Source organism: Empidonax traillii, unplaced genomic scaffold, assembly GCF_003031625.1.
Source record: "Empidonax traillii isolate 1590-97213 ecotype Southwest subspecies unplaced genomic scaffold, ASM303162v1 scaffold389:size961896, whole genome shotgun sequence".
Taxonomy (NCBI): domain Eukaryota; kingdom Metazoa; phylum Chordata; class Aves; order Passeriformes; family Tyrannidae; genus Empidonax; species Empidonax traillii.
Genome location: NW_020955582.1, coordinates 630,250 through 648,868, shown reverse-complemented (window position 1 = coordinate 648,868; position 18,619 = coordinate 630,250). Strand labels below are relative to the sequence as shown.

General features: G+C 41.7%; 2 protein-coding genes across 3 annotated transcripts in view; both read left to right on the top strand.

Annotated features, from left to right (window-relative positions):
- The window catches only part of TMCC3 (transmembrane and coiled-coil domain family 3), a 161,731-nt gene that overhangs the window by 21,541 nt on the left and 121,571 nt on the right, over positions 1-18,619 (top strand). The window lies entirely within an intron of this gene.
- The window catches only part of CYYR1 (cysteine and tyrosine rich 1), a 35,554-nt gene that overhangs the window by 301 nt on the left and 16,634 nt on the right, over positions 1-18,619 (top strand). The window lies entirely within an intron of this gene.

The window sequence follows — 18,619 nt, the reverse complement described above, 5'->3', positions numbered from 1 at the left end:
ATGGCTGGTGAAGGCATTGCTTAAAAGGTGTAGAAGAGTAACCTGAAGGTCTGAGGGTAGCGTGGCTACGCAATAGCCCCAAACACCACTTTGGAGCTGTAGCCGAGGGCTGTTACAGTCAGTAAAGATCCTTTCCCTGGCAATCCAGCTCCAATCACAATTTTCACTGCTCCTTCCAAAAGGCAAGCTTTCCCTCTAGGTGCACCTGGGCTGCATGCTGAAACTGGCTGTAGCAGGCAAGTGCTAGTGTAGAAGGCACGTTATCAGAAGAGCTGCTCAGGCGTCTTGTCCCACTGTTGTTCCTGTCTTGCTCCCTTTTTGTGTGATCTTTCCAAATTTTGTTGTTACACCCTTAGGCCCCTTAGCCTAAGTGTGTGATAGCTCAGACAACTGGAGTTGCAAGACATCTCTCAAAACTGATAATAAAACGCACGGTAAGTCTCTACCCTTGCTGCGTGGTGGACGAGGTCGTTGAGCCTGGAGTCCTCAAAGCTTTTGAGCCAATGATCTGGGCTCCTATGGCTGTGCTTGGTTTGGCGGAGCCTGAGCAACATAGAACAAACAAGATGATTTAAGATTTTTCTTTGTTCTGGGGAGGAACCCTTCCCTTAGCTGGACTCAGCCTGATATTGCTAATGCCTTTTACAAATATCCCAGAGCAGTATTTTACACATAGTGTTAATTATTATGTGCTTATTATACAATTTGGACAAGCTGGTTAAGAGAAAGTGATTAATTTTATCCTCTCATTGTGAATAATGTGGAACAAATGCTTTATTTGAATTTTACCTTCTTTCACTGCTCATCATACTCTTTCATTTACACGGAGTGGGAGTGTGGTGATGGTCAAGAGTTGAAATTAAGAGTTTATTGAAGGGCAGAATGACCTTGGGGATTGTGGATACAAGGTATTTGAGCCTTGTTTCTTTCTCATACCTAATTCTGGGGCTGCCTAGGGGCTGAATTGGAACTTGAGGGCTGGCTTACGCCGGCAGCCTATTTTGTGCTGCACGTTCATGAACCAGCCATTGCAGACTGACCTCTGTCTGAATTATGGGCCTCCTGTGCTAAATTCCTCTGCTGCACACAAGAATCAGAGCAGTGCCAAGGGAAGTTAAGCTAACTTTAGCTTAAAATTGATAAGGTGTTTACCTAAAAATTACGGATTACAAATCTTAGCACTAATGAAGGCTGCATGACGAATCATCTGAGAAAGGAAATCTTTTAGCAAATGGAGCAAGAAATAAAAAGAAACACAATTGCAGCCCTCACTTTGAGTCAGGAGTGCTTCAGTCCTACTTTAGGCATCCCATTGGACAGCATTCTGCACTGAGTTCATAGATCAAGTCCTTAGCATGTCTTGGAAAAACAGCAGTCGTGAGGTCAACCAAACAGTTAAAATTAATTTCATGTCATGGCTCTCTCGGGTGGAGTATGAAACCTCAGTGTTGATTGCTTTGTCTCCTCTTTATTCTTTGCTGTTACAGAGGATTTTCTAGCATTTCTGTCTTAGGAGTTCCTTTTTGGCTTTTTATTTGTTAGGAAGGGAAGATAAAGCAGGGAGGAAACCTCTGGTTTTATATTATTCTCCCTGTCATGTGATTTTTATGGCCAACAAGAAGAAGCTTAACATTTGAGATGCCTCTGATTTGCTGTCCATAAATGCAGTTTATGTTTCAGTGACTAATAAATAAATAAAAAATAGATAAATAAAGCTGGAGAGGACTGGGCCACTGAGATAAAAAGCTCAAGTTCTTGTGATGGGTCAAAATGGTTAAATCCACACTTTCCATTTGGATCAAATTTTACAGTGCCATCTGCACTCATAAAGAAGCAGTAAGTAAAAGAGTTGGTTTGGATGTCTCATAAACATCATAAAAACCTGGGGTTTGTTTCTGGAGATGTGAAATAATGTCCTTGTACTTTCTGTTGGAGGTGTACTGAATTTCAACTCTAATGTAGAGAAACTGGACCTGTGAGGATGGGTGGAATCAGTGAAATGTTAGAGCCCCGGGGGAGCTGCTGTTGTGTGTTTGAGGTGGGCTTTCCGTGAGCTGAGCCCTTGGCTCCTCAGGTGAGCTGATCTCTCCGAGGAACCTGCCTGCTCCCCATGCCTCAGTCACTGAAAGGGGATGAAGTCCTTCAGGTGCTGGTGACCTGAAGCCAGCAGGGGTATGCAGAGGCTGGCAGTCCTGTGGTTTCAAGAGTGACAAGATGCTCTGTGCAACCTCCTCTGCACTTTTGCGCATCAGCGCAGAAGCACATCTTAGGCAGACAATCCTCCTTGTGTTCCTCAGGTCCCTGCTGTAGTCCATGGAAGAAAGCAGAGCAGTTCAGGGTAAGTGAGATCTGGTGCTGTTTGCATCAGGGCTGTGCAGTATGGCAGAGAGACCACCACAGACAGGGAAGGATGGGCAGTAGCAGTGCTCTGCTAGCCTGCTGCTTTTGGGATTCTCTGCTGAGCCTGGAGCCTGGCTCAGCAGCTCTTACTGAGTGCCTGCCTCTGCCTACCACCCTTTTTGGCCCCTCCAGCTACATATGTCCAATGTGTTCTTCACAGAGGGAGAGCTTTCTGAAGTCATCTGAGCAGTAGTGGGGTCAATGGTTACTAATTATGCTAACACCATATTTGAGATGCTTTGTATGAGTTTCATCCTTCCAGAGTGCCCCCCTTTCTTGTCTCTACACACTCTTTTCGGACTTCAGAAACATGATGGCTGTGTCTACAGAGCCTCCTGGCCACCACTGCTTCTCCTTGCTCTTCAAGCCATTCGAAATAGTTTGAGAGAACATAGGCATTTCCAAATACTTTCTTACATGTAAGAACACCATTGTGTAGTATCTAGGTGCTGCACCTGGATGTGTAGCTAACACCAGCTGAGGTTGGTTCACTTGATTTCATTCCATGGGAAAGACCTGATTCTTTTTCTTCCATATGCCCCCTTCTTTTCACTCAGTTTCGTATTAGTAAGAAAATACTAATGCATGTAAATAAGCAGGAAGAAAATCCCTAAAGTTGTTTTCTTATTTTTTCATACCTCCTCCTTCCTGATCATTCAAATAAAATAGATTGGCATTGTAGTTAATGGAGATAAGCTGTGTATTAGACATTGCAGGAATGCAGTTACAGAGAGGACAGACTACCTTTCCAGGTAACAAATTGAAAGCCAGTTCTCCAAACCTCAGCAATCTCATCTCTTCAGACGTTTTTCTAGCTTCTGTTGCCAGATGACCTACCTGTTTTAATTGACTGTATTAGGAGCTAATTTATTTGATGTCAGCAATCTTTCACCAGATCACTGAAGTACATGTTAGATATAGATTCCCATTTGTGTTTGTTTTTATTATCTTTTTGAATACCAGCTCTGTGTGCCATGTTAATTTTCACTAGGATAAACAAATTCACATGTCAAATACTGCTGTGTTATTTCTTCAGGCAAGATGTACCAACACTTGGAAATTAATGAAAATCAAACATATCAGCAAGAAATTAGTATTTAGTGTTATTAGTATTAGTGTTTGAGCAGAATGAAAGCCTTATTTTTAACCAAGTTTTCATTGTCTGGTCTTGACGGGCAAAACTGCATATCCTGGGACAACTTGGGCTAATGGGAGTGGGTGTCACCATAGCTCTCCTGGGAAAAAATATGCGCTCTTTCGATATCTTTAATTGCTCAGATTGTCTTCAAATAGTATATAACACCATCAGTCAAAGACTAAATTTCAGGGTTGGGATAATAATGAGATTTTCTTTTTCAACTGTTTTAGAGGCTCCACTATTTTGACTACCCTCAGGGAATATAAAATGTGTTAGCAGTTAAATCCATGACAACAGATAACTTACTTAAGCATTAGCTTTAGCTGAGTTAACAGGCAGTCAATGTAACGGGCTGAGACACAGGCCACGCTGGCATGAGGAAACACTGAAGGCAGGCTGTGACTGGGGTGGGTTTAGGTGGATTTTACTGAATTTGTGGTGAATTTAGGTGCCTGCAGGTGTTTAAGCGCCTAAAAGATCACATGATGCTCAATTGAGGATTTCAGTGGGGCATGAGCTTTGATTTTGAAGGACTGAAGGGGATTTCCTGCCTTTACCTCAAGCACTCCTATTTGCTAAGGAGTTCAGCTTTCCTATCGCTGCTTCTACTGGTTTTTTTTTTTCTGTGATTCAACCAATTAGCAGTAGGATCCATCTCTGCCAACAATGTCTATGATGCAAATATGGACCAAAATTAAGTAGAAATTTTCCAGTGCTTGAAAAGGCTTGAAAATAGCAAGAGTATAAAGGGGACCAAGGCAGTGAAGCTGAGACTTCAGGCTCAGTGGGGATGTGTGCTGTGGCAGGCAATAGATGATGGAAGGTTAATTCATTCTGGTCAGCAATGTAAATTAGGATGTTTAAAAGACAAGGTGGAATTTTTGCAGTTTTGTGGGTCTTAAATTGGAAGTGTCATTGTGGTATAAAGAAATGTCAGTGGGATTTCTTAAATATATCTACCATCTATTTAAAATCTCTGTCCTAAAATTTATTTTCTTGAGATTCTAGGGTAAATTTCTTTTGAGATTGGACAATAAGGAATCAAAATGCAATAGAAAGTCAGCAAGTTTTATGTATCGAAGTCCCTGAGTTCACTTTCCAAAATGGCATTTAAATGGCTGATGTGCTTTCAATTGTCTTTCTTACTGGTCATATTTTTATATGCCACCTCTGTTGGTAAGCAGAGAGGAGAGCAAGGCATAAATGACATGGGGAGGAAGAATCAGAGAGTGACTAATTATTCACTGTCCCAAGAACTGGGGCCAAATGAAACCAACAAGTCCCACCAGTTTAGGGCAGAAGGATGGGCTCCTCTTTTAGCTGTGAGATTCCTGGCCTTCCTGGCCATTGGGTGTTGGGGAGAGCATGAGTTTCCATGGATTCAAATTCAGGGAGAATACTTGAAAAGCCCCTGAGGACTGCTGGCAAATTAACACTGCTGGCTCAGAAAGCCCTTGACCTCCAGCAGCTGGAAAGTATTCTGGGGAGCAGCATTACATGATTATTCTAATCATGGAAGTCTTCCCAAGGCATCCACTGTTGGCCACTGTTCCAGCCAAGATACAGGCATGGATTCAGTGTGAGACAGTGTGTTCCTTACAGTCCAGCAACACAAAACTGAGCTTTGTTTTCTGCTGAGGTTGCTTGTGAGATATTGAACCTGTTAGAATCATACCATTGATTAAGCAGGTCAGCTGAGAAATGTTTTATGAGTATTTTGTCTCAGAGAATGTGTGCATAATTTAAGATTGACATGGTGAGAAAATAAATGGAGGAAGATTAAGATCTCTTAAACATGTTGACTTCACTGAACTAAAACCAGAAGGATTTTTTTAAAGTAATTTGTTGTGTTCATGATTTCCATTCAGGGTAGTGGTAGGTCAGAACAGCTGGTTGCATGTTTCTCAAAAGCTTGCCTATGCCAGGCTGAACATTTCCCTCTCCTCTTGTTCTGAGGTGGGACAAAGCACTTTCTTGCACAAAAGACATAAAGAAGGGCCAGTTAGCAGCTTTTTCTCTCTATGTTCCCCACTGGTGGAACGTTGTCCTAGTAAGAAGACAGTAAAACCTTAACTTAAAAAAAATACGTGAAAAAAATAGGTGTAGAGAAAAAAAGGCAGAGATGAGCTGATTGAAAAGTAAGTAGAACTGCCAAAAATCTTTGATAGTCTCCAGTTGTAAGGTAAAAAAATGGCGAGGGCTTACCTTTGCTGCCCTACTACGACATCTGTGCATACCCTGACAGATCTCATGTGGCTTCAGGACCTATCAGATCAGGACACTGGCTCTTTGGTCACTATTTTCCTGCTTCTGAGCAATTGATCTTAAGCCATTGTATTTAATGTAGTGGAACCTGACCTTGAATGCCAGAAACCATCATAAAAGGAAATGCCTCACTTTATCAAAGCTTTTTTTAATTAAAAATGAGGTTTTGATTAAAAATAAAGCCAAGAAAATATATTTCTGATGAAAATATTAATTTTCCCATGAAAAACTAACCTCTAGTTGAAAAAAAAAGGCTTACAGCTATTTATTCTCTTAATTTTTGTAAAGTAGTTAGTATTTACATCTGGGTTTGGTGGTTTTTTGTGTTATTGTTCATCTTCATCTCATAGAATTATTCATACCAGAAATTGAATTTACCAGTTTCCTAGTTCTCCATTCTTTTCAGTTGCTCTAAAAACTGTTCTATGTTTTCTTTGTCTTTTCCAGCTTATCTCTGGGCAGATGAATAAACACAATTTTAAATGCATTTCAATTGTCTTTTTGTCAAGATATATTTTCAGGTAGCACAATTAATTACAACTCCATTAACTGTTTAAAAAGGACATATTCCCCAGTGGCAAACCGTTGGTACTGGCCCAATGAGAGCTAATGAGTGGGAATGGATGTATGATAAATGTTGACTTGCTCAGAAATATCGTTATCACAGAGAACAGTAAACAGTAAACCCAGCCTGAACACCTGTTTTTATTTTTTTCTTTTTTTCTTTTTTTTTTTTTTTTTTTCCTTTTTATGTTTAAGTCCGAAGACATATACTTTCCACTGCTTTTCTGATTTTGATTCAGTCTGTTTGGGTCTTCCTGAGAGATGGAGCCTGTATCAGGAACAGCATGGCCAGCAGGACTAGGAAAGTAATTGTCCCCCTGTACTCAGTGCAGGTGAGGCCACACCTTGAGTGCTGTGTCCAGTTCTGTGCCCTCACCAAAGCAAGACACTGAGGGGCTGGAGCTTGTCCGGAGAAGGATGGTGGAGCTGGTGAAGGGTCTAGAGAGTAAGTCACATGAGGAGCAGCTGAGGGAGCTGGGGGTGTTTAGCTTGGAGAAAAAGAGGCTCACGGGGGACCTTATCACTCTCTACAACTACCTGAAAGGATGCTGTAGCCAGGTGAGGGTTGGTCTCTTCTCCCAGGCAACCAGCAGCAGGACAGGAGGAAGTGGGCTGAAACTGCACCAGAGGAGGTTCAGGTTGGACATCATGAGGAATTCTCTAAAAGGTTTCTCAAGCATTGAAGTGGGCTGCCCGGAGAAGTGGTGGAGTCACCATCCTTGGAGGTGTTCAGGAAACAACTGGACTTGGCACTTAGTGATGTAGTGTAGTTGGTGGTATGGTTTAGTTGGCATGGTGGTATTCAGTCAAGGGTTGGACTCAATGATCTGTCACCTCCCCTCCCCTCCCAAGCTGTGCTGGTTGTACAGACTTGGGATGGTTTCTCAGAAAATGGCTTCTATTTGACCTTTAGTCAGAAAGAATTAGGGCAGCTTTTCTAAGATTTTTGCTTTTTGCATCAGCTCTCTTCAAAGGTGTAACTGTGCCCAGCCTTGCAACCAGGAGGCTGTGTCCAGTCTCTTCCTGCTGCTGCCAGACTAGTGTGTTCCCATCCTCTGATGTTCCCTTCCGAAGCATCCAGTCACTGAGGATGCTTGTTTGAACCGTGGGAAAGCTCAGGTAGACTTTGTTATTTTTCTGAACTGCTCTGCAACACAAAGAAAACTTTTCAGAGAGGGCTGCATTGAAAGCTGCTTTCAATGCCACTCACTGCTGCCAGGCCAGCTACTGGTCTGGGCAAACTGGGCTTTTGTGGCTTGCAGAACACCTGCACAGGAGGGTAGCTGAGCAGAGAGACTCCCTGGACGAGGGAAAGGAGCAGGAAAAAGTTCCTTCTGCAGGGTGATAAGTGTTACATTACATGAATAAAGTTTGATTTTTTTTAATTATTGTGGAAAAGTCTAGCCAGTGAGCTCTCTAGACTGTAATCCTGATTGTTATCATTGCAGAAACTATATAGACTGAGTTGAGGGTATGGACAATAAAATGTCCCTGGCCTTGGGTGATAATAGAAGCCACAGTTTCCTGACAGTTATTTGTCATTCCTTCTTTTAATGTGTGATCCAAGAGGGTATTTTTTATCCAAGGGTAGTTTTTAACTTAGCCCTACAACAGGTGACTTGTTTTAAGTACTGTTTTCAGATCCTGAAAAGCAGGAGTGCAGCTTTAACAAGCAAGAATGTTACACAATATTTTGGTAATTCATGCATGTTGAGAGAAAAATAACATTTATATCCTAATACCCTGGTGTACCAGTTCTAGGGTTGGGAGTGAGGAGTCGAGACCTTTGTACTTGGTGCCTCTGCTGCCCGACTCTACAGAGATTGAGTTGTTGAAGAAAAAGACAGTTACTTTTATTCAGTATTACAGAAATACAGCAGTGGTGAAGAATAAAGGAATCTCAAGAGGATAGTAGTGGATAGTAATCTAATTTAAATCCCTGTGCAAGTTAAGTTAATGTATTCTCGGCATGGTGCCTGGAGTAGGATGGAGGGGAAGGAATGGGAAGGCATGAATCAGCTCTGATGTTTTGCAAGATCCTGCCTTCTAGTTCAATATTGTCTTGTTTTCTTTACTTAAATTTATTCCTGACAGGTGGTGACGGAATGTTTTCATTAAAGAAAAGTATCCTAGAATCACAGAAATCATATAAAGTCTCCTGTGGCAAACTAGTGTTCAGACTTACAAGTGGCTGTACTCTCTTTGCCAGATCTTTAAAAATTAGAAATTCTTCGTAACCACATTCAGGTTGAGCCTTGTCCCTGCACAGCCCTGACCCAGCGGTTGCTCTGACCCCGGGTGGGCTCGGGGCAGTGCCAGCATGCCTCCTGACCTACTTTTTCATTGCTTGATGTTGAATTACAGATCAGCTGTGACATTCTTTCACTAGAGCCTCTCAGGTAAGGGCACAGTTTTAGAACTACTGTCAAGTGAAGCTAAGCTGGTGCTTTGACAAGCTGAGCATAGGAAACACTGCTCTAACAAGGCTGCTATAAGAAAAACACAGGTTATTAGCACTTAGAAAGGGTGCTTGTGTCTCCTTTGTACGCGGCTGGTGGAGCCAGAGTAGATTCCGAGGCTCAGAGTACAAACACATGAAGTGTGAATCTTGACCTTTCCGGTGGGGTAGCTGTGCCTCACCTCATATGTCCTAGAGAGCTGGTTGCTCAAGTTTGTTGGCACTTGTGCTGCCTGCTCTGGTTTCCCAGTTGTGGTTCCCCAGTGAACTTGGATGAGAATGTGGGTCACTGTCAGACTGTGGCACTGCGGGGACAGAGGAGAAATGACTGCATGTGAGAAGTCAACTAGAGAGCTCCCGTTTCCAGCTTCAGAGCCAGGGTCTCTGTGCAGACCAGGTCTCCATGTGTGCGGTGGGATGGGGAGAGGAAGAAGAGCTACCTGTTGAACCAAGTGCTGATGTCATTAGCCTTGGCAAAGCCAAGCACGCTGGAGGTGGCTTTTGAATGCTGGTTCTGGTGTGCTGATCTACCACTTCCAGAATAGCCTGCCTTTAACAAGTGCCCAGGTGTTCAGGCTGGGTTTACTGTTCTCTGTGATAACGATATTTAGACAGAATATAATTTAGAAATGGAAGACACTAATCACTAAATCAGAGGGAACCATGGCCTTGAATCAAATAAGGAAAAAGTAATACTTCCCCAAGGTAAATAACAATCAGTTCATTTGTTCCTTGCTTCTGGAGCCCATTTTGATTTCATAAGCACATTTTCCTTGTTGTCACTGCCTCTGTAGGGATTTTTGAATTATATGCGTGTTCTCAATATTTTTGCTGTGCCTGAGATCAGCATTGTTAACTTTACTTATCTGAGTGGTTCAGTCCCCTGGGCCTACATGGTGGTCAGCTTTGGCTGGTCCACGGGGACAGATTTTGGCAAACAGCTTTAGAGATGCTAATGAGGAGGGTGGAAGAGGAGAGATACTACAGGGCTAAATGTTCATTAAAAACCCCTTGCCTTGATACACCTTGTTGCTTGTAGACTTCTCATCTTCACAGTGCTTACAAGCATTAACGAATTCTCATGACACCACTATGAAGTGATGTAAATATGTGTTGTCACTACAGTACATGGGAGGGCAAGAGATAAAATTTCCTTGTGTAAAGCTTGCCAAATAAGCCAAGGGGAAAACCAATAGTTTTAAATGACTGTTTTATCTAAGGCAACTGGAAATTGCCTTTCTAAATTGCTGTGTTGTAAAAGCATACACTTGTGTAGGCATATGCATCAGTGCTCTCCTGAATAAAGAAATGTTTCTTAACTAGTGCTTGGGAAACCAGTGCCGCTTTGAAATAGCTGAATGATTCTGCAGGGAAAAGCTGTGAGGTTTTTGTATCTGTCACTGAGCTTACTAAGGTTTTTTCATAGCATGTTTCATAGCAATTTCAGATTTTCTGATGTGATTTCTCCTTCCCCATAGCTCAGTTTGAAAAATTGCATGGAGGAGAGAGAAAGCGACAGCACCTTCAGGACATATGAGGAGTGGTCCTTGGGTCTCTGGACAGTAGGTGGGAGGAGAGAGCAGCTGAAGGAGGTGGTTTGAGGATGTCTGACAGAGCTGTAGTGTGAAACTTCAGCCATTGGAGGAAGCATTGCTGGGACCTTCAGGGGCTCTTCTGCTAGTTCAGCTGGAGCATCCTTGCCTGATCTATGCAGGTCCTGGGCTTTGCTGCTCCTACTGCCTGTTATTGTCACACTTGTAGCCAAAGCCATTTCAGTGTAATTCCACCCTTGCTGTATCCACCTCCTCCCATCTGTATTTGTTCTTTGCTCCTCGCAGCTCCTTGGCAACCTGCCGCATGAGATATCATCTGCAGCCTCACTTAGAGAATTGCAGTGCTCTGACCTCCTCTGTATTGCACGCTACTTCTGCTTCATAGGGCTTAATCCTGCAAAGAGCTAAACTCAACTTCAACTAGGCACTTGTAGCAGAAACTGCCTTCTCACATGTGGATTTATTGTTGGGAGCAATGCATGTGGAAGTACATTGACCGCTACAGGGTAGAAATCAGGATGATGAATTAAATTTTTCAAGGGAAGTCTGTAAACTAATTCCAGCTGTATAAAATAATTTTCTCTTTTGAGGGGAAGATCTTCTTTCATGAGTAAAAACCTAAGGTAAAAATTAAAACCTATTCAAGATTATTGATACAAACATTGTAATGTATTTTTTTAAAGGTAACACTAATGTTTTCAAATCTGTTGTCACTGAACAAAATTCATGATTTTTATACATATATGCATAGTACAAATCTAGAGATGCATTGGGAGTAACACTTAGGTATAGTGAAGAACTAGGACACAGATAATTAAGTTTCTGATCAAATTAAGTATCTGCATATTGAAATATCCATGAAACAACCCTTCTGAGGCATTTTAAAAGGCATCAAACTCGCTAGCTGTATCCCTGCTGATTCTGGTGCACTTTGCTACCCACCTTCTATGAGCTCTGCAGCCCAACACTGTGACTTGTTCAAAGAAAGGCTGACTGGTTAATTTGCTCACAGTAACATGATTTCAGAAGCTGTAAAGGCCGTTTTTTCTGTACCTTGGGTAGCCCCATGATAACCTCTATATTTCTGTGAGCACTTCCCTTTCTACTCTCCTTCCAAAGGAAGCACTTCCACAAATGTTGCCTCCCACGGTCGGTCATATTGCTCCTCTTCAGATCCATCCACCAGTGCCACGTCCTTTCAGAATTACTGACAGGTTCTATGATTCTGGCTCCTTTAGTTCCAGTCCCTCTCTCCTGCTATGTGATGTTTGTGTAGCTCTCCCCAGTTCCCTCTTGGCTACTCTTTTCCCCTTCTCTAGCTCTCCCTGTGGCCGCATGTTCTCTGCAGTCTGTGAGTCGGGGCAGGTATCAGATGTTTTCTTCCCTCTCTTCTTTCAGTGCACCCCACTTTCCCACTTCTTTCCTGAAAGGCCCCTCAGAGCCATCACCTTTGCATGGCACTGCCCTTCTAATAGGACTTTGGGTATAGGTCTCTCAGCTATCTTATACTACTAGGATGCTTTTCAGATAATGGGGTATGAAAGAGCGACAAAAATTACTCAAAGTGCTGGATTAGATTTATGTATTGCCTGTAAACCTGTCTTCCTGGAAACAGAGTGGCAGTTGATGTCCCAGTTTTCATGAATGCTGTATTTGAGAACATTGTGTTCACATGTGCCAGTGAGACATGCTGCTACCCAGGGACCAAACTCCTGTGATGCTGTGGCAGTTGTGAACACTCCCGTGCTCTCTGTGGGCTCTTCCCAAGAAGATGGGAAGATGGGCTGATCGATAAGTAGAGTGTTGGGTTTTCCCCTAGACTTTGTATGTGTGTCTTATAGTGAGTCTGCTGCCTTCATACTGTTGTGTACTTCTGTGTTTGGGGTAAACACGTGGGAGTTAATTCATGTTGAGGACTTTTGTGAAGTCCCCATCAGTATATAAAAAAAGGGATATGTGAACTTATATGCTGAACTTACTCTAAGTATCCTGCGTTGCTACAACAGACTAAAAATTAGCATCTGCATGTCACATTTTTGTAGTACTAGTTTAAACTAACTGAGCTGTGTATGATTTGCCTTCTGGACTCTCACTCCTGCTAAAAACAAGTGATGATCAGTGCCAGTGTAAATTAGACATGAGTAAAAAACACTGTTCAGCTACACAGCTTGAATAACGTAACAAATGGTGCCATTTTGCGTGCCTATTCAGAGTGCAGGAAATCAATCTGCTTCCAAAGCTGGAGCCCCGCCACTTGATTTGTGGGTTTCTAGCAGTTTCTGACTTAAAGCCCAGTTTACCTTATAGTTAGCATAATCATGCTGTCCAGGCATGAGGATGTAAACTGCACAGATTATGTTCAGGAATGACATTGTGGAAATAGAGATGGTTCTCTTTAATGAGGTACAAAACCTGTTTTGCATGAAATGTATAAACCTCAATTATCCGTACGACACAAGGGACAAAGGATAATTTTGATAATCAAGCTTTCAGAATGTGGCAGGAATATTCAATATGATGAGCATTAAGAATTGTGACCTCATCTGGCGTAACACAAGGCTAGGATAATTGAAGCGCTTCTGTATCAGATTAAAAAAATTTAATAGTGTTTAATGTTTGGGCTCCAGTTCATAACTGCTGTTAGTATCCAACTCAAAAAGATCTGTAAAAGTCAAGTAGGTCCAATGGCATCTCCCTGCCACTGGTAATCTTCGGTTAGCTATGACTGGAGACAGAAAAGGAGAATTTGATAGTCTGCTTCTCAAAAGAGCCAATGTGCCATCTTTCCACACACACACACACACACACACACACACACACAAAAAAAAAAAAAAAAAAAGAGGGGGCTTATTTTCTCTGAGAGTTGTATTTTAAAGAAAAATACTTTTTCTTTTTTGTTAAGATTTGGTACTCAGAATGTTTTGGAATATTTGTCTTGCTCATTTAGAGTAAATCACACTTCATTTGAATGGATTACTCCTCCTACGGTGATATTTGAAATAAAGACTGTCTTGGATGCCCAAAAGAGGAAAAAAAAAGACTAAAACTCATCATATGAGTCTTACTGATAGAATCTTTTTAACTTTGCATGCTGATATTCACAAATTCATCCATCCTCTTGTCTCCTGCTTTCCCTGTCTTTTGGTTTTTAGATGCGTGGAGGGTTTTTCAGACAACTCCAGTAGGCAAAAGCTTCCCATTAGCTTACCAGAGTGGTAGGGATCAACTCAAAATCATCAGAGTCGCTACACTCTGAAGACATCTATGTTTACATTCTTGGCATGAATTAGCATATTGTTGCATTTGAAATGCCGATAAGATTGTCGTAAATGAGAACATCTTCATGTTGATATGAGTGGACCATTTTGGTATCTTTCCAGCTGTTTTACTCGACTTCTTTGCATTCTACCAGACTGTGTATTGGGCAGAGCGAATAGATGGGTCCAAACAGATAGATAGATACATGAATGAATGGATGTTGTTTGTCTGTCAAGATGCAGCCTGGGTCAATTCACTGGCAATTGAACGTCCTGAAGTCAGTCTGTAGTCTGACAATGCTTCATCATTCCACTGTCAGTGCACTTGGAAAGGGGTCTGTGGCACATCCATCATCTCACTGGCTTTTTGAACATTTTATTCCATTGGTTGAAAGGATGCCAGTGCAAGGTCACTACTGAGATGTAAAGCTAGATCGAAAGTACCTGTAGAAAGAAAATATCTAAAGCTAGGCTCAGGTAGTTCTGCTATCTGTCCCTATAATGTGTTCTTCTGTGTAGCATGTGGTAGCTGGAGGTGGGTGAGCCATACTTTGTGGTAGAGCCAGCAAAAATAACAGTGGTTTAAGGACATTGCACGTTCATTAGTAAAGGTCTGCCTGAAAGCCGAAGAGTTCTTTGCAGGGCTGGAGACCAGATGGGTACAGAACATCAAGGGGGTCCTGAACTCATGGCCTTGCTGTTTCCAGATCACTTAGGCTCCTATGTGACAACCCAGCAGAAGGTTCTTCAGTCAGTGAGCATTTATCTTCTGACCCATTTCTTTTCCTTGTGCTGCAAGAAACTGGCACTGTACACCGACGCACAACCTGCAGCTCGTTCTCTGTGTACATACGAGATATTGGAGATTTGGTAGGATCCTTGTCTTCGCATTCAGGAAGTGTGTTAAGAATCACATTCTTGCACTGTTCTCTCTTGGACTATCTCTTTGTACGTGGCTTTAGGTCCTTTTCACCATTCTTTTGAAGTGGTGACCAGGTCGACCACAGTAGCAAATGAGTAGACGCAGGGAATCTATGTAGTTCATTTTACTGTAATAACTATGGACAGCTATTAATTTCCTGTGACTCCACTTGCAAAGACTACTTTTCTTTGCCAGTCTTGTCCTACAGATTAGATGTGAAGCAGAAAATTCTTTTTTAGAAGTGTCTCTGTTGGCTGTTGCTGCGGCACAGAAAGAGCAGAATCTTTATGGCATTACATGCCAGAGGTTGTACAAAGAGGGGAGGGGGTGGGTGTTACACACATGAACATTCATTTTGGAGTTGCAGTGCTTGAACAAAAGTATCTGAGACATTTGGTTTTTCAGAACAAAACCTAGCAATTTCAGAGAAAATAATGTATGTGAAAGTACATGTGCCAATGATATTCTCTCTCACTATATCACTGAGATTTCTGTAGGATGACTTTATTCACTTAATTTCAGCGTGAACTTAATGTGTTCTTGTAGATTTAGAAAATGTCAGGGAAAATCTTTGTAGGTAATGTTTTAAAGCAGTGCCACCTTATGGTTCATTTCAGAATAGGGACGTTTGGCCTCCCACCCATGCAAAACACCCCATGTGCACCTGGCTTGGGCTCTCTAACTTTCTTAAATGGTCATCTTCTGTGTTTCTGATTGCAGGGGGTCGGTGATGGACTATACCTATCACTATCAGGACTAACTGCAGATTAAGAAATGCAATTATTAGCTTGCTTCTGAAAGAAGAGCTGTTCCCTCCGTACAGTTAACCATCACATTGCTCACATGAGCAAAAAATCCTGCTCCAAGTCCATTCCTCCCAGTCTCCTTGCATTACTGCCTAAGGCTCCCATTTGCACTCCAATCCAGTGTCGCAGTCTGTCATCTTGGCAGCTGCAGCCCATATTCATCATACCTAGCCCCGTGGTCCTGTTGTTCATGCCGTGGTAAATAATTGCTGACTGGCCAAGAGCAAGAGGGAAGGCTTTGAAATTCTACATTGCTGTTGCTCACCTAAATCCAGGATCCCTAAGCAGGGTGGATTTCACGGGTCTGGATGTGACCCTGAACTGAAGGAAGATGATCTTAGAAAAATCCTTGCAGAGAAGACTGGTTCTCTCGGTCTCCTTCTGCTCTGGTTCCAGTTTCTGGCAGGACTAGCTGCTGTCTGGATGCCAAAAGCTTGTCAGAGCTGCTTAATTGTGTGGCTGCACTGAATTCCCTGAGAAGTCAATTGCATATTGACGTATGTTCCTGTGTTAATTACAGCTACTGCTGCAGCTTGGAGACCTCTTTTATCTGCAGTAGCCATAACAGTTTGCAAATAATACTTGTTAGCCTGCGAGAGAAGTGTCACTAAATTACAGGAGAAAAAAAAATCCTGCAGATACTTTAATTAAATATTAGGTTTAGAAGTAGCAATTTCTCCCAACAACCATGATGCAGAAGTCTCAGAAGCAGGATTAAAAAGATGGGGTTCTTTGCTACCCCGCTGAATGCAGAGGAAATCCGTTTCTCAGGGAAATGAGCTGAAATGAGAAGTGGCACAGGGGTGGATGTGATGGGAACAGCTGGGACTGACATTCGGCTGTTACTGTTCTGCTGCTCAGTGCAGTTCACACTGCTGTCCTCAGTGTTGACCTACCACCAGTTGCAAGGGGGTTAAAATCAACGAGGAGCCCTTAGCTAGGCTTCAACTCCCTCTGTTAGACTCGTTTATTCATATGCAGCCCTTTCTTCTTCCTTTTAGGCACATGGACACTACACAGCATCTTTACTGAGCATTGTGCAGAGATGGCCAGCCCAGCATGACTGGTAAATTGCCTCAGATTCCAATCCTATTTATTATGGAAGACAGTAAAGTTTAGTAATGAACATCCCATCATTAATATTAGCTTAAATATAGCTGTTGCCGTGAATTTAGCGTGTTCACAAAGGTGTGTTTGTCAGGTCCTGTGGCTAACAGAGAATACTGGGGAAACTCATTTTTCTATGGTCTTGAGCCTTTTCATCATAAGCTTTTAAAAATTAAATTAAGCTACTACTTTCTGTTCTCACCATGTATCCTATACAATTCCCATCCTTTTTCATGCAGCCTTTGTTCTGCCAAATATTTTGACAGCGAGACGCAGGCTGCCCCATTCAGCTTACTTGGCCAACAAAATCAAAACCTCAGTCTCCTTCACTCTAGTGTTACAAAAAACACAGAGAGGTCATCATATTTGACATCTCCACTATCTGTCTGATTGGTCTGAAATCAACATTAGAAGTTTGTTACAGACATATACACAGACTGATCCTGGAAATCTGGTTTCCGTAGGAAACTAAGCTGACTAAACCAAGTCGAAAGTATGGAAATTACAACCAATCTCAGATGACAAAACCTGAAAAATATGAGAGTATTGTGATACAAGAAAACAGTCGAAAAATGAAGGTGATGCTATACTAGCTGCCTTGGAAGATCATTGGAAACCCTCCACATCACTACCTTTATTGATTCAAGGAATACTGTCACCTTTACTTCTGAATGTCTTGTAACTTGCAGAGTTGGGTCAGGTTCTTCTTGGGAACAGATGGTTACAGCTTTGCTGGCAGCAGTTTCACTGCCAGCCCCGTGCTGAACGCCAGCCAAGGGTGAGCACGTTTTGGAACAAATTGACAGTGTACCTTGAATTCTGTATTTCCATAACACTTTCAAAAGACTGTGCTGCTCTGCCTCAGGGCATCCATAGCAACTTTAATATGTGGCACTGGTTTGTCAGACCTGTCTATGATTTACTCTTTTGCTTTGACATTATTTCTGTATAACTGATATTTCCCTTTCATTGTAATAAAGCATTTTTTTCAACAAACAATGACTGTATGTCATACAAAAGATTTATCCTAAATGAGAGAACTCACTGGCATGGAACTTACCATGTTTCTCTCTGCCCTTGATAGAATCTTTCAGCAGCATCAACACTTTCACTTTCAGCAGTATATTCTCATTCCAATGCATGATGGGTTTATTGGTGTCATGGAAACTATTAGATATCAAAATTATATATATTTGAGAAATTAGGCAACTACAACATTGGAGCAGTTTCTGGCAAGTAATTTCAGTCCATATTCAGGTGACTTTAGACACATATGGTAGATCAAACAAAAATTCTGAAATACCTAAACGTGGCTGTGACCATGCTGGCCTGCTGTTACAGTGTGGTATACTGAATGCAAGAGCTAAATTCCAGAGCTTGATCAACAGGGAAACCTACTCACCCAAATAGGACCCTGTGACTGTCAGGTGTGTTGTTCTGATCATGTTCAGCAGCACGTATGTGTTTGCATTTATGCATTCTCACACTGCATTATAAGATGAATGGAATGGTTTTACTTCTCCCATTCTTTGTAAGAAAGGGGTTTAAGTTTTAGGAAAAAATGTTGACTTAAAAAATGAGTATATTCTCATTAGAAATGTGATATTAATGGAGTAATTATTATGGCTTTGGTTTGAAGTTTTGGCTTGTTACATTTTTTAGTCTGTGAATTGTTTTGTTATATGTATTTTTGAGACAGCAGTTACTGGTTTGGCTTTTGTTTTTTTATAAACACATTTTATGGAGACAGAAGGTTATTTCTATAAAGTCTTTTTTATAAAGTATTTCTCACCTTTAACATTATGTTGCTGAATTTGAGAGACAAAGAAGCTTCTCAAAGATTCTGGCATATTCTTTAATGCCAGGTTTTCCTACATGAAAGAAAACATTTAGGGTTTAGAATTATACAAGTAGAGAAAGTGTGTTTTGATTTGTTACTGAAGAGGCACTTTCTAAGGCTGTACAACCTTGTTCAGGAAGGCTCATAGTTGTAGTAAGACTCATATTGCTGGCAAGGCATCACCTTCCACAGGATCTTCTGTTGGTTTTCTTCTATCTTTCCTCCCTCTCGCTAATTTTTCTTACATCAGAAAAAATAACTTTTTGTCATTGTTGTTTGGTTTAATGTTCCCTGGCATCTAACTATGGT